The sequence below is a fragment of the Neofelis nebulosa genome, chromosome 2 (genome assembly GCF_028018385.1).
Source record: "Neofelis nebulosa isolate mNeoNeb1 chromosome 2, mNeoNeb1.pri, whole genome shotgun sequence".
Lineage (NCBI taxonomy): Eukaryota > Metazoa > Chordata > Mammalia > Carnivora > Felidae > Neofelis > Neofelis nebulosa.
Window position 1 is genome coordinate 150,557,967 of NC_080783.1, and position 14,098 is coordinate 150,572,064.

Genomic DNA, 14,098 nt, shown 5'->3' on the forward strand with positions numbered 1-14,098 from the left:
TGACTGAGCCACCCAGGTGCCCCTCCCACTTCCACTTTTTTAAAAAAAAGTTTATATATTTTGAGAGAGAGAGAGACACACAGAGAGAGCGAGCAGAGGAAGGGCAAAGAGAAAGGGAGAGAGAGAATCCCAAACAGGCTCCGTGCTATCAGTGTGGAGCCCAATGCTATGCTCGAACTCATGAATAGTGAGATAATGACTTGAGCTGAAACCAAGAGTCAGATGCTTAACCTACTGAGCCACCCAGGTGCCCCCCCACTTCTACTTTTTTAAGGACCCTTGTGATTACACTGTGCCCATCGAGTTAATATAAGATACTTTATTTTGTGGGCAGCTAATTAGCAGTTTTAATTTCATCTGCAACCTTAATTCCTGTTTGCTATGTATGTTAAAATATTCACTGTTTCCAGGGATTAGGAGATGCCACGTTGGCATTACGCTTGAATATATAGGTATCAATCTAACACAATCATCCCAAGAAATAGTCTAAGTAATCACGTGTGCCCACTTTTTTCAAAGGCTGCTATTAAGCGAACTGTGGGTAATCTAGTTCAGTTTCCAATATGCAGGGGAAAACAAAGTCAATTTCCCAGCAGTACATTAAGTAACAAAACTGGGTTAAACAGTAAATGTGTGCGCTTCCTTACCAGAATAGCTCATTTACTATTTTCACAAATATTAACTCCTGTGTCTAACATATTGTCTAGTGACCAAGGAAAAAGGAAGACCAGGTTGTTCTATAGGCTTTTAGGTCCTAATTATTCTTAATTAAAAGCACAGTATCTAAGCTGCATCATAGATGGAAAAATTCATTAGCTGAGGCCAGCCTGTTGAATATAGTCTAAACTGAAAAGAAAATTATTTACTTTGGGAGTAGCTACTTTACATTGTATTTGCGTCTCAGGCAAAATTTCATAGTTTATTTTAGTCACTTCAAATAATAGAAACCCTACCAATATTGTGTCAAGAAAACAAATCCGTTTTAGCTGAAGATCTCTAGATGAAATGTATGAAGTACTCTACGTCACTTCAAAAGAGACACTTATTTATTCGACGTTAATTTCTTATGCAGATTTTCTTTTAAAAAACAAATCCCAAATAAAAGACGTTACTTTAAGGACGCTCGACAGGACGGCGGCTCGCCGCCAGGGGGAGCCGGGGCAGCCGTTGCGGGGCACGCTCTCGAGCTGCAGCGGCCCAGTGTGTCCCGTCTGGGTGTCCCGTTGGTGCCCACACGGGGAAGAGGCGGTGGCGGTTCGCGGTGGCCACGGAGCGCGTTTGAGCCGGGACCGGGCCGAGGTTCTCCGCCCACGGAAATGAGCCGCCAGGCTGCACCAGCATTCCCTGCTGGAACCTCCAAGTGTGCGCCGTCCCAGAGGGTGCCTGCCCTGACTGGCACAACCGCATCCAAGAATGACCGGGCGGGTCTTTGTGAGTGTCCTGTCTGCTGTGGCTACGCACTACCACCCATTCTTCACTGTCAGAGTGGCCATCTCGTTTGTAGCAACTGTTGCCCAAAAGCTCACATGTTGTCCAACCTGCTGGGGCCGTTGGGATCCCCTCACAACTTGGCCCTGGAGGAAGTGGCCAGTTCCCGTGCTTTCCCCCTGTAAATATGCCTCTCCTGGAGGAGCGATACCTCTGCCACACACACAGAAAGCAGACCATGAAGAGCTCCGTGAGTTTAGGCCTTATTCGTGTCCGTGCCCTGGTGCTTCCTGCAAATGGCAAGGCTCTTTGGATGCTGTCAAGCCCCTGTATGATGCATCGGCAAAGTCCATTACAGCCCTACAGGGAAAGAATATAGTTTTCCTTGCTACACTGGTGCTGTTGACGGGGTGATGATGCAGTCCTGTTTTGGCTTTCACTTCATGTTAGTCCTGGAGAAAAAGGAAAAGTCCGACGGCCACCAGCGGTTCTTTGCACTTGTATAGCTGATAGGAACACGCAAGGAAGCTGAAATTTTTGCTTATCGACTTGAGCTAAACGGTCCTAGGGGGCGATTGACTTGGGAAGCGGCCCCGCGATCTATTCCTGAGGGAATTGCAACAGCCATTATGAATAGTGACTGCCTAGTCTTTTGACACCAGCATTGCACAGCTTTCTGCAGAAAATGGCAACTTAGGCATCAATGTAACTATTTCCATGTGTTGAACTGGCAACCAAACATGTTCTGGCCAGTGTTTAAAACCACTGCATTCAGTTTCACAGAGAATAAGGCACCCGTCTGCCTGCCAACCTGAAACTTTTGATAGGTGGAAGCTAGACACATGAAGGTAAATAAAAAGGCTGTTAAATACAGGAAACAGTTGCATGTAATAACACTAATTAAAAATAATTCTACAGTAAACCACTGAAAAAGTGTGTGTGTGTATATACATATATATATATGTATATACACACACACACATACATACACACTCAAGATGGGTACCTTTATATTAAGAAAGGAAGCATTGTAAAATAATTCTGAATTTGTGTTATAGATTGAGTGTACTGTTGTACCGGGTTTTTGTTTTGTGTGTGGGCACCTGAGCTTGTGTGTGTTTCTTTATCTGACAAGCCATGTTGAGTGCTCTTGAACCACTGCTTTTCCCTTTGTGAATCAACACATAGTGCTGCTGTATGTGTATATATTTTGTGTGTGTATTTGCTAATTTTTATTCTAGTTTTTCATTATATTTGATTTTCTTTTCTGTAATTCAGGTTTTTCTCACCTTTTTTGTATCTTTTTAAAGTTAGTGTCTGATATGCATAATTGTTTCTGGTAAAGTTTCTACATATGTGTTCAGTATGCATTTTCTTTTCCCCCATTAATCAGTTCATTAGAAATATTTAATTTTTAAAATTTTTTTAACGTTTACTTATTTTTGAGACAGAGAGAGACAGAGCATGAACAGGGGAGGGGCAGAGAGAGAGGGAGACACAGAATCTGAAACAGGCTCCAGGCTCTGAGCGGTCAGCACAGAGCCTGACGCGGGGCTCGAACCCACGGACTGTGAGACCATGACCTGAGCTGAAGTTGGATGCCTAACCGACCGAGCCACCCAGGCGCCCCTCATTAGAAATATTTTAAATTCAACTCTTTTTTGAAGATACGAATTCCAGAAAGGAAAGGTAACATAAGAATAATTATTAGAAGGTATTTAAAGCAGTTATAAGATGGTCTCTGTCTCTTCTCTCTTTCTTTGTCTCCAGTCGAGTCATATCTTTGAACTTATTCCTTGAAAGGTTAGGGTATACTGATTTTTTTTTTCATACCGGAAAAAAAATCAGGCTTTTTTTCCCTTCCAAATATCTTGGGCAAATCACATGCTTAAAATTTTTTCCTGTATTTTTGGTTTTGCAAAAGAAGGCATTATCTTACACAGTATTTGTAATCAAAAGCAATCATTTGTTTAAAAAAAAGGCAGTTTGCAAAAAAAATGTGGTCTTTTCTAGTTCTCATTAAAAGAATATCTGGCAAATTAAAAAATTTTTTTTTTAAAAATATATTTTTAATGTTTATTTTTGAGAGTGAGAGAGACAGCAGGAGTGGGGGAGAGGCAGAGAGAGAGGGAAACACAGAATCTGAAGCAGGCTCCAGGCTCTGAGCTGTCAGCACAGAGCCCAACGTAGGGCTTGAACTCGTAAACCATGAGATCATGACCTGAGCTGAAGCCAGCGTTTAACCAACTGAGCCACACAGGCGCCCTCCAGAAAAGATGTTACTTTAAAATTACAGCAGGTCTTACTAAGAACTTTTTCATAAAATTGCATATTTCATGGAGTGAATATGCTATATTATATTTTCCAGCTTTTCACATTAAATTGACTACTAAAAGGTCATAAGAATTTTTCAATACAGATATTACTTTGTTAAGGTGACTCTGAAATGCTCACCACATTTAATTCTTGTTGAGAGATACAGAAGAGATCCTTCATCTATTCCTAAAATAAAAGATTCACCTACTCCAGTAGCCTGTATCACATTTGGTTTCAAAGCCACTATAGCTGACAGAATTTCAAAACAGAACTTGTAAACTATAATACTTATAAATATTTAATCGTTCCATTTAAATATTTTTGATATTAAAACTGCTTATATGCTTTGTAAATTAATTCACCCATCCCAGAATATCATTTTGCTTCTTTTCCTTCTTTTTTTTTTTTTAAGATTTCACTTTTAAGTAATCTCCACACCCAACATGGGGCTCGAACTCACAACCCCAAGATCAAGAGTCACATGCTCTAGAGACTGAGGCAGCCAGCCAAGTGCCCCAAGGACACATTTCCTACCTTCCAGGTTAACAGCAAAGGCATTAGGGAGTGGCAAGCAAGTACTGGGTAAGTCCCCTGGGTGATAGCTGAAAACCTGTGATGGTGCTTTACTGACTCAGAGGAGCCTTGCATTCAAAGCGGTCTAGGACATGGTTCCAACTAACTTTCAAGACTTGTTCACGACTGTATCTTTTTTTTTTTTAATTTTTTTTTAACGTTTATTTATTTTTGAGACAGAGAGAGACAGAGCATGAACAGGGGAGGGGCAGAGAGAGAGGGAGACACAGAATCGGAAACAGGCTCCAGGCTCTGAGCTGTCAGCACAGAGCCCGACGCGGGGCTCGAACTCACGGACCGTGAGATCATGACCTGAGCCGAAGTCGGACACTCAACCGACCGAGCCACCCAGGTGCCCCGACTGTATCTTTTTATGATGCTTCTATTATTCAGGAAGATAACTACCGCAGATGAAGAGATAAGTGGCAAATTACAAATGATATAACGCAGCGATTTGAACAGTTATTAAGCTTCCTTTCTTCTTTCTGTTCTGCTGAGACACATACACTTGTTTACACGTTCTCTTTTGTCACCTGTATGTATGTGTGGCTTGCTCCCAGCTGTGAGATCTTTAATTCTGAGAAGACCTGTAGCACTGGCACCTTCTCACACCTTAGAAAGTATTACTTCCCCAGGTATACTTCAATTAGCAATTAGCTGACCTTATCTGGGTGGTCATCGTCCTCTTTTCTCTTCCCAAACTATTTGTAAGCTCATCATATGCCTCCCCCTGCCCCCCTTTTTAAAGGGATTTAGAATGAGATCCAAGACTAGCATCTTGGGAGGCTGGTAAATGTCTCCAAGAACTGCTGCTTCTTGGTCAGTCTCCACCAAGACCCTGACTTAGCTTTAAGGTTCTCCTAGGCTCATCACCATCTTCTGACAAGTTCACAACTTCCACCCTCCAGACGTAACTGTTCCTACAGTGTTTCCCATTGGTCTAGTACTCTTGTTCTGTCCTTCCAGCTTACTTCTACCTCTTTCCAAGACTGGATATTTACTTAAGTAGACACTCTCCCATCACTTCTGCCTTTGAAATTTCTCCTGAATTCTATGCCCTCCTCGCCACGGCCTCCTCTGGTTCAGGCCAAATTTCTCCTGAATTCTATGCCCTCCTCGCCACGGCCTCCTCCGGTTCAGGCCTTCCACGTGTCCTTTCATACCAGTAGTTCCTAACTAATTTGTGCCATCAACCCCTTTGGCAGCTTGGGGACGCCTATGCTTCAAACAAAAACATGAGATTACAAGGGAGACAGTTATAAAACTATTTTTAAAATTATGATATAATAACTCATGTGCTTCTTCATTAACACATTAAATAATAAGATCTAGCAGTGGTTCTAATTACTACCTTGACTTTGAAGAAGGGATGAGCATAAGTAATACATCTGTAACATCCATAATACAATACGAAAAGAGCCGTAATTTCTTTTGGTGACAAAGTCACATGTCATGCCAATACTGCTATGGTTTGTTACCAACCGCATACTTTTCAATAAGTGGTTAGTAAATAGGTAATTTATTTTTAATCCACAGATTCCCCTCCTCCCACAGATTAGGAACATTTCACTTGCTTCAATGCCTCTGTTTCAGCCAGAACAGTTATTCTCAGGGCAGGTCTTAAGAGCTCTCTTTCTAAAACACAGATCATAACCAGTCACTTCCCTGTGTACTGCAGAATACAATGTGGGTCCCAACTGTCCACAGTGGCATCCTCCTCCAGGAGTGTAGAAATGGAGCTCATTAAAAAAGCAAATTTTCTGGACCTACAGTGATTCTGCAGGTTGGGGTGAGCCTAGGACTCTGACTTTTAAACATGACTATGAAGTAGTCTTGCACTAGTGGTCTGCAGATAAGGCTTTGCAAAGCAGGATCAAATCTAAACTTGTACACATCACCTGCAACCCCCTTCACAGCCTGCCTCACCACATCCTCCTTCCAGTTTCTACTCACAGGATTACTCATGTCCTCCAAATAGCCCCCATACCTTCCCATCTTCCTCTCTGGGGACCCCTTTCCCTCTTCACTCCTCCTGCTCCCCACCATGCATACATTTCTCTGCTTAAATCCTACTCATTCTTCAAGTCTCAACTCCAGTGTGACCTTCTCTCTGAAGCCTCCCCAGCTTTCTCACTCAGGCTGAAAGAATCTCGTTTCCCCTGGCACTTTTTTTTTTTTTTTTTTTTTTTAGTTTATTTTGAGAGAGACAGAGAGTACAAGTCAGGGAGGGGCAGAGAGAGGGAGGGAAAAAGACTCCCACACAGGCTCCGCACTGTCAGCGAGGAGCTGGAAGCTGGGCTTGAACCCACCAACCTTGAGATCATGATCTGAGATGAAATCAAGAGTCAGTTGACTGACTGAGCCACCCAGGCACCTCTCCCTGACACTTTCTAATCACATTCTATGTAATTATGCCAAGCCTCCACAAATGCAGAAGGCCTCAAACTCAGAGCTTCCTGAAAGATTGCTGTGAATTCATTCAGCAAGCAACATACACCATGGAGAAGGAGGGAGAAATTATTGAGCAGCAATTAGGCACGGGAGGTCATAAGAGGAATCTGACAAGGCCCTTACTTTCAAAGAGTTAATGTTCTCCCATTCATCTTCTTTACTCTTCATCTACTCTAGCCTATTTGTAATAGTCCTGAAGTCACTTCTCTAACTACGTCAGCCCATGCTAATCTTTTCTACTTTCATCTCTGTGCCAGAATCATGCTTTTTTCCTTTTTATCTATCTATCTATCTATCTATCTATCTATCTATCCATCCACCCACCCAGCCAGCCAGCCAGCCATCATTTATTGAGCTCCTAGCATTGCGCTGCAATGTGCTAGACAATGTGATATACTACCTGTGAACAGCCCTAGTACCCGCCCCCACAGTTCTTAGAGTGTCGTTACCTGCTCTCTCACTGCCATTTTTGTCTCCTGGTTAGGCTGGAAGTTCTCTGAAATCAGGGAACGTTTTGTAGTTTTTTGCAGTCTTTACTGCATCAAGCACATCACTGGCCCAGCGAGTGTTCCAAAAGCCCAGGGAAGAGTGAGTAAAATACTTGTTTTCCACGCCTCCTTTCCCATTCAGATGGGAAAGCCTGATTTCCCATCAGAGTCCCTTACCTGATACTGCTAAACTGAAGGGGAAAAAGCCTCTTTGCAGTACCCTGGAGAAAGCTCCTTTGGGAGCTGGAGATGGAAGTTTGACTCTCCTCTCAGAAAAGCCAAGTCCCAAGAGCACAAACAGCAGCTCCCGGCAAGCTGTTGCTATGACACATCCGTTGCTAAGAGAAAGACGCGGTGCCTCTGCTGAGATTGACAAGACACCACCACCAATACAGTGTCGCTCCCTGGCCCGCTCCTTAAGAGCAGACTTGTGATTGGTTGCCGTAATGTGGACGTCATGTATCTTGAACTAGGGCCAGCTCAGTTTTCCACTGGCAAGGAAGGAGTTGTGCAATGTGGGTGCTTGTATAGAGGGTGGTGGCTTGGCTCGACCCCAGGACGGACAGCCTTGCCCTCACCAGGTGCAACAGTACCCAAAGATGAATCCGTCTAGGGTGTGATCTCTAGCAGCAGGGAGTGAAGGCTGGGAGGAAGATTGAGGGCTCCAACCCCCTTAGGACAGCTCGGCTTCCCCCATCGGCGGTTGGGGCGGTTGGGTCGGGGTAGCCGTCCCAGGAATCTGCCCTAGATTCCAATGTGAAAGATAAAATCTGGCTGGATCGGGTGTCGTGAGTGTCCCAGAATTCTGATGTGTTACACTTTCCTCTTGCCAAATAGTTTTTGTATAGTTTGACTCATACTGGAAGTCTCAGGGGGAGAAGATTAAATCTCTTAGTAACTCTAAGGTTCATTTTATCTGTGGTTATGGGTCCTACGGGATTCACACAGTGAAGTTCATCTCCCTGAACGTTGTTTCCCTCTTATCTTTAAAAAATAATTAAAACTGCCTAATTTGTAAGCTGGCAGAATTTAATAAAGTAATACAATTGACTACAGTAATTAGTCCAAATTGATTTCTTTAAAAAATACTCTTTAAAAAAAAATGTTTATTTATTTTGAGAGAAAGTTCACATCCATATGTGAGTGTGGGAGGGGCAGAGAGAGAGGAGACAGGGAATCCCAAGCAGGCTCCACACTGTCAGCACACACCTCCACGTGGGGCTCAAACCCATGAACCATGAGATCATGACCTGAGCCCAAATCAAGAGTCGGAGGCTTAACTGACTGAGCCTCCCAGGTGCCCCCAATTAATTTTTTACATCCAATTTAAATGAAAATATTTAATTGAGAAGAGGCGTACAGATTCGTGACATTTGAGAAAATGATCCTATGACTTCACACGGTGTGTAGAAAGATCATATATATTCTTCCAAATTTCTGAAGAATTTGTTTTGTGAAATGCTAATAAATTTTACTAAGGAAATCATTTTTAAAAACTAGGAGGAAGACTTATCATGTTGACATTGTGACAACCTTTCCCCAGGCTCTTCTACACCCTGACACTGAAAGATTACTTTTCCTTGGGCTCAGGGTGAGTCTTCTTTTCTTACTCTGTACTCTCCTGTTGGCATATCTGGTCCCCTTAGCTTTTGCCATCCTGCAAAGCACATCAGTGGCTTTCATTTCTGTATTTTCAGCCTCATACATCTTTTAAATTTCTTTCAGACCTGATTTTCCACTACCTACTGGACATTTTAAAATACATACGTAGCTTAGTTCATGGTGTTTAATAGTTGCTAGATCAAGATATTAAATGAATAATTTCTGTGCCACAGGCATCACAATTTAGCAGAGGCAAAAGTCAACTCATTGTCTTTCAGATATCTTTGAGGTACTTTTGGAAACTTTTCCCCTCTATTTTCTACCTTAGGTAATAGTATCCATTGTTCATGGGTTTGCGAAGCTAGAAATCTGAGAATCACTCCTGACTCCCAGTACCCAACAGTAAACATGTCACTAAGTCCTGTCATTTTCCTTTCCTAAATTATCTCTCAAATAGTCTCTTCTTAGCCATCCTCACTGCCTCTGCCATATCTCAGGAAGGCCCCATTTCTCACCTAGATGGTAGTAGTAGTCTCTTGATTTGTTCTGTTTCCTCCTCTCAAATTGATTTGCCAAGTTGCCACGGTGTTCTACAACAGAGATTCAATCTTGACATCACCTTGCCTAAATATTCTCAATTTGGCATATGAAACCCACTACAAATATAGTCCTGAAAGATGCTTTAAAGATATCTAGGAGATAATGAGTTATTTTTCTAACCTCATTTCCTGTCTCTCTCTTCTGTTCGACCCATGTTTTAGTCCAGTGCTTCTCAAGTGAAACCCCTCAGAACCAAGGGGCCTGAAACCACAGGGTTTGATGATGATAGGCTGATGATAAGAGTTACAGCTTGAAACAGACTTCTGAAATCGGGATGTATTTGTTTCATATAAAGAATGCATGAACTTTTTGTATTCTTCACAAATATATTCATGTTTATTTTCATGCTTATTTTTTTATTTATGTAAATAATCTCTACACCCAACATGGGACTTGAATTCACAACCCCGAGATCAAGAGTCTCATGCTCTTCTGACTCAGCCAGCTAGGTGCCCTTTTTTTCATTTTTAAAATGTCTAAAATCTCTATTCAATGCTGTATGTCAGTCACATTTCAACAAAACTGGGGAAAATGTCTAAAATTACTATTAACTAAAATTGACATGAAGTTGAATAAACTCAGAGAAGCCCCGGGCAGCTGGGACACGCTCGTCTTGTGGGTTTCCATAGCCACTAGCATACTGCTGCCCAGGCCCAGGGATTTGTCCCACGATGAGAGGCAGGGGGCTCTCTACTGCTCCCCCCATATGCCACGCCCTTTAATAACTGTGCATCCATTCATCCCACACCTCTACTTCTATCTCTACCTCAATCTGTAGTGCCTTTCTTCATCTTGATTACCTGGTAAACGCCTATTTATTTTTCAAGACCCAACTCAAATATCACCTTCTCTGGAAAGCCATCCAGGCACCCAACAGAATGAGTCACTCTTTTCTCTGTTTTTCCATTATAGCAAGTATGACTTGTTTATATGGATTCCCCCCCACCACCACTGGATTTCAGGGTAGGGATAGTATCTCATTCCTTTATATCTCTATTGTTTAGCATGGCAACATAAAATATACGTTGAATTATTTGATTATTCTTGAGAACAAATCTAGAAAAAGCTATCTAACAAAAGACTATCAGGCTGATCTAACAAAAGTGTCTTTGCATTCTTCCAAAAAATTTCCTTTGCTTAAAAAAAAAATTCATAATCCTTTGCAGTCAAATTTAAGGAAGTAAAGATCATAACCTTGTGATTTGGATGAGACATCAAGCCTTTTTGTCATGTTTTCTTTAGAGATACCCTAAGGGGATGACCATTGGAGGAATGAGTCATAACTCATGATACCCAGAAAGTTAGAAATTAAGTGGAAAATGTTTAGTAATTTCTTCATTTTACAAGTTTAAATTACAAATGACTGACTGAATATCTGTTCTTTCATGGGAGTGCTCAGAAATGAAGCATTCTTATGGTGACTAGTGAACACGGATATGCTCTCCAGGAGATGCTGAATTAAATTTGCCTAAAATGTGAAGATATTTAAAAATTAGTTTCAGGGGTGCCTGGGTGGCTCAGTCAGTTAAGCGTCCAACTTCGGCTCAGGTCATGATCTCGCGGTCCGTGAGTTTGAGCCCCGCATTGGGCTCTGTGCTGACAGCTCAGAGCCTGGAGCCTGTTTCAGATTCTGTGTCTCCCTCTCTCTCTGGCCCTCCCCCATTCATGCTCTGTCTCTCTCTGTCTCAAAAATAAAAAAATAAACAACAAAAAATTAGTTTCAGTCTTACTAGTTGAGTAAAAATGTAATGAGTCAAGAATTTGTAGCTGAAAATACTTCTCTGATTATTTAAGTTCATTTTGATAAGTTTCAGATTGGATTTACTGAAGGGTAATCTGACAAATTAGATACAAGGTGGCTCTTTGCTAATTGTTATTTTAGTGAATGACCCTCCCACCCCTTTTTAAGAATTTTTTAAAAAGAGCTCAGAAACTAGGGGTTGAAGACCATGAATAGGAGTCATTATTTTTTTTTTCCTGCATCAGTGTGCCTGGGAGGGAGAGAGGGTGGGAGGGAAGGAAGGGGTCCTTGTTTGAACCTGAAACTGCTGGGATTCCAACCAAATCAAGTAGCCTCCAACTGATAGTCTGAGAAGCGCTTAGTAGACATCTCAGGCACATGTTCAAAACGCACTCCTATTTTCTCCCCACCGAGCTGCTCGTCCTGCAGTCTGCTTCACCTCAGTTGATGGCAATTCCATCTTTATGGCTGTGCAGGCAAAACCCAAGAGTTGTCCTTGACTCCTTTGCTTTCATCTCTCATCCTTTTGGATATATTTTTAACATTGCAGCCAGAGGGATACACCTTTAAAACACATGACAAAACATGCCAGTCGTCTGCTTGAAACCCTCCAATGGCTCCCATTTCACGCTACGTGAAAGCCAAAGTCCTCACAATGGCCTACAGTTGTGGTCCAGCATAACCCAGCCCCTGCGACTGGCCTCATTTCCCACCAGTCCTCTCTGTGGTTCACACTGCTGCAGACACACTGGCCTTCTTGGGGTTACCCAAACATACCAGGCACACGTCTGCTTTACGTTGACTGTTCCCTCTGCTGGAATACTTAAAGTAGGTGTCTTTCAAGTTTGTCGCGAAAATGTTAACTTCTCAATGAGGTCTATCTCCACGCTATCTGAAATGGCATCTTCTCAACATTCCTCACTGTCTCTCTGATTTATTTTTTTCCCACAGCATCTATCACCTTGTAACACACTCTATAATGTACTAATTATGGTCATTGACTGCTTTTGTCCACTCAAATGTAAACTTACAAGGGCAGAATTTTTTTTGTCTTTTTTACTGCAGCATCCCCAATGCCTGAATTTCTGCCTGGCATATAGAAGATACACCACATATGGGGCACCTGGGTAGCTCAGTCGGTTAAGCGTCCAACTCTCTCCCTTGTTTTAAAAATAGGATTGAGGATATTTTCATTTTTTTAAATTATTTTATTTATTTTATTTTATTTTTTTGAGATAGAGAACACATGAGCAGGGGAGAGGGGCAGAGGAAGAGAGAGAGACAGAGAGAGAGAGAATCTCCATGCACAGCATGGAGCTGGACAGAGGTACTCAATCCCACGACCTGACCCTGGGACCATGACCTGAGCCAAAATCAAGAGTTGGAAGCGCAATTGACTGAGTGTCCAACTCTTGATTTCAGCTCAAGTCATGATCTCACAGTTGTGAGTGAGATCAAGTTCTTTGTAGGCTGTGTGCTGGGCAGGGAGTCTGCTTAGGATTCTCTCTCTCCCTGGGTGCCTGGGTGGCTCTGTGGGTTGAACGTCTGAGTCTTGGTTTCAGCTCAGGTCATGAAATCATGGCTTCGTGGGTTTGAGCCCCACATCGGGCTCCACACTGACAGTTCAGAGCCTGCTTGGGATTCTCTCTCTCTATCCCTCTCTCTCTCTGCCCCTCCCCCACTCATGCTGTCTCTGTCCCTCTTAAAATAAATACATAAACTTTAAAACAAAAAAGGTTCTTTCCTTGTCTCTGTCCCTCCCTACTCATGTATGTGTGCCCGTGCATTCTGTTTCTCTGAAAAATAAATTTTTAAAATAAATAAATAAATAAGAAGATATACCATATAATATTCAATAAATTATTTGGAACAGCTACTTTGGAGAATAATTTGAAAATATCTATTAAAGCTGAGAATGTACATAGCCTATCATCTAGCAATTCTACTCCTGGATATTTACCCTAGAGGAACTCTTACATACGTGAATGAGGAAATGGTACATCGATGTTTACTTCAGAATTTCGGTGTAATGGCCAAAGATAGAAATAACCTAAATGTCCTTTAGGTGGGAAATGGATACTGTTTTTATTTAGTCAATAAATTACCACAAAGCTGCTAAAATAAACAAACTTGCATGGACATAGCTTGGAACCAAAATGGTGAGGTAAACGTTGCAGACTACATACAGAGCAATGCCATCTTTGGGAACAAAAACACACAGGAGTGATTTCTATTTATTACAGGTATGTGTATATGAGAAAATAACTATGGCGGTGATTTATACCAATTCGTGACAGAAGGTTACACTTGGGGAGGGATGGTTAACTTTATAATGTTTTATTTCTTGTAAAATAGAAAGACTGGAAATAAATCAAATGACCTGTAAAATTTGTTGAATTTGGGGGCCGTGAGTATTTTTATTATTTGTTGTGCTTTTCTGTATTTATTTGCAGTTTTCTTAAAATTAAAAAATCTTCTAGACTGTAAGATCTTTAAGAGCAGGAACTATGTTTTGTTCATATTTCTATCCATAGGACCTAATATTCTTATTAGAATGTACAAGATTGTTGGGGCGCCTGGGTGGCTCAGTCAGTCAGCGTCTGACTTCGGCTCCGGTCATGATCTCGTGGTCTGTGAGTTCAAGCCCCACATCAGGCTCTGTGCTGACAGCTCAGAGCCTGGAGCCTGCTTCAGATTCTGTGTCTCCCTCTCTCTCTGTCCCTCCCCCACTCATGCTCTGTCTCTCTCTCAATAATAAACATTAAATTTTTTTTAACGTTTATTTATTTTTGAGACAGAGAGAGACAGAGCATGAACAGGGGAGGGCCAGAGACAGAGGGAGACACAGAATCTGAAACAGGCTCCAGGCTCTGAGCTGTCAGCACAGGGCCCGACGCGG

General features: G+C 42.1%; 1 protein-coding gene and 1 pseudogene across 3 annotated transcripts in view; one reads left to right on the forward strand and one right to left on the reverse strand.

The window, feature by feature from the left end:
* The window catches only part of DNAI3 (dynein axonemal intermediate chain 3), a 95,282-nt gene that overhangs the window by 75,485 nt on the left and 5,699 nt on the right, over positions 1-14,098 (reverse strand). The window contains exon 1 of one of the 3 annotated variants that reach the window (XM_058716767.1): positions 7,477-7,645. The exons of 1 other annotated variant lie outside the window; for it this stretch is intronic. The gene's annotated coding sequence lies outside the window, so the exon portion shown is untranslated. Of the gene's footprint in view, positions 1-7,433; positions 7,646-14,098 lie in introns of those variants that run through there. One more of the 3 variants, XM_058716766.1, reaches the window with a different exon arrangement.
* On the forward strand, positions 1,058-2,392 carry LOC131504459 (E3 ubiquitin-protein ligase SIAH1-like; annotated as a pseudogene).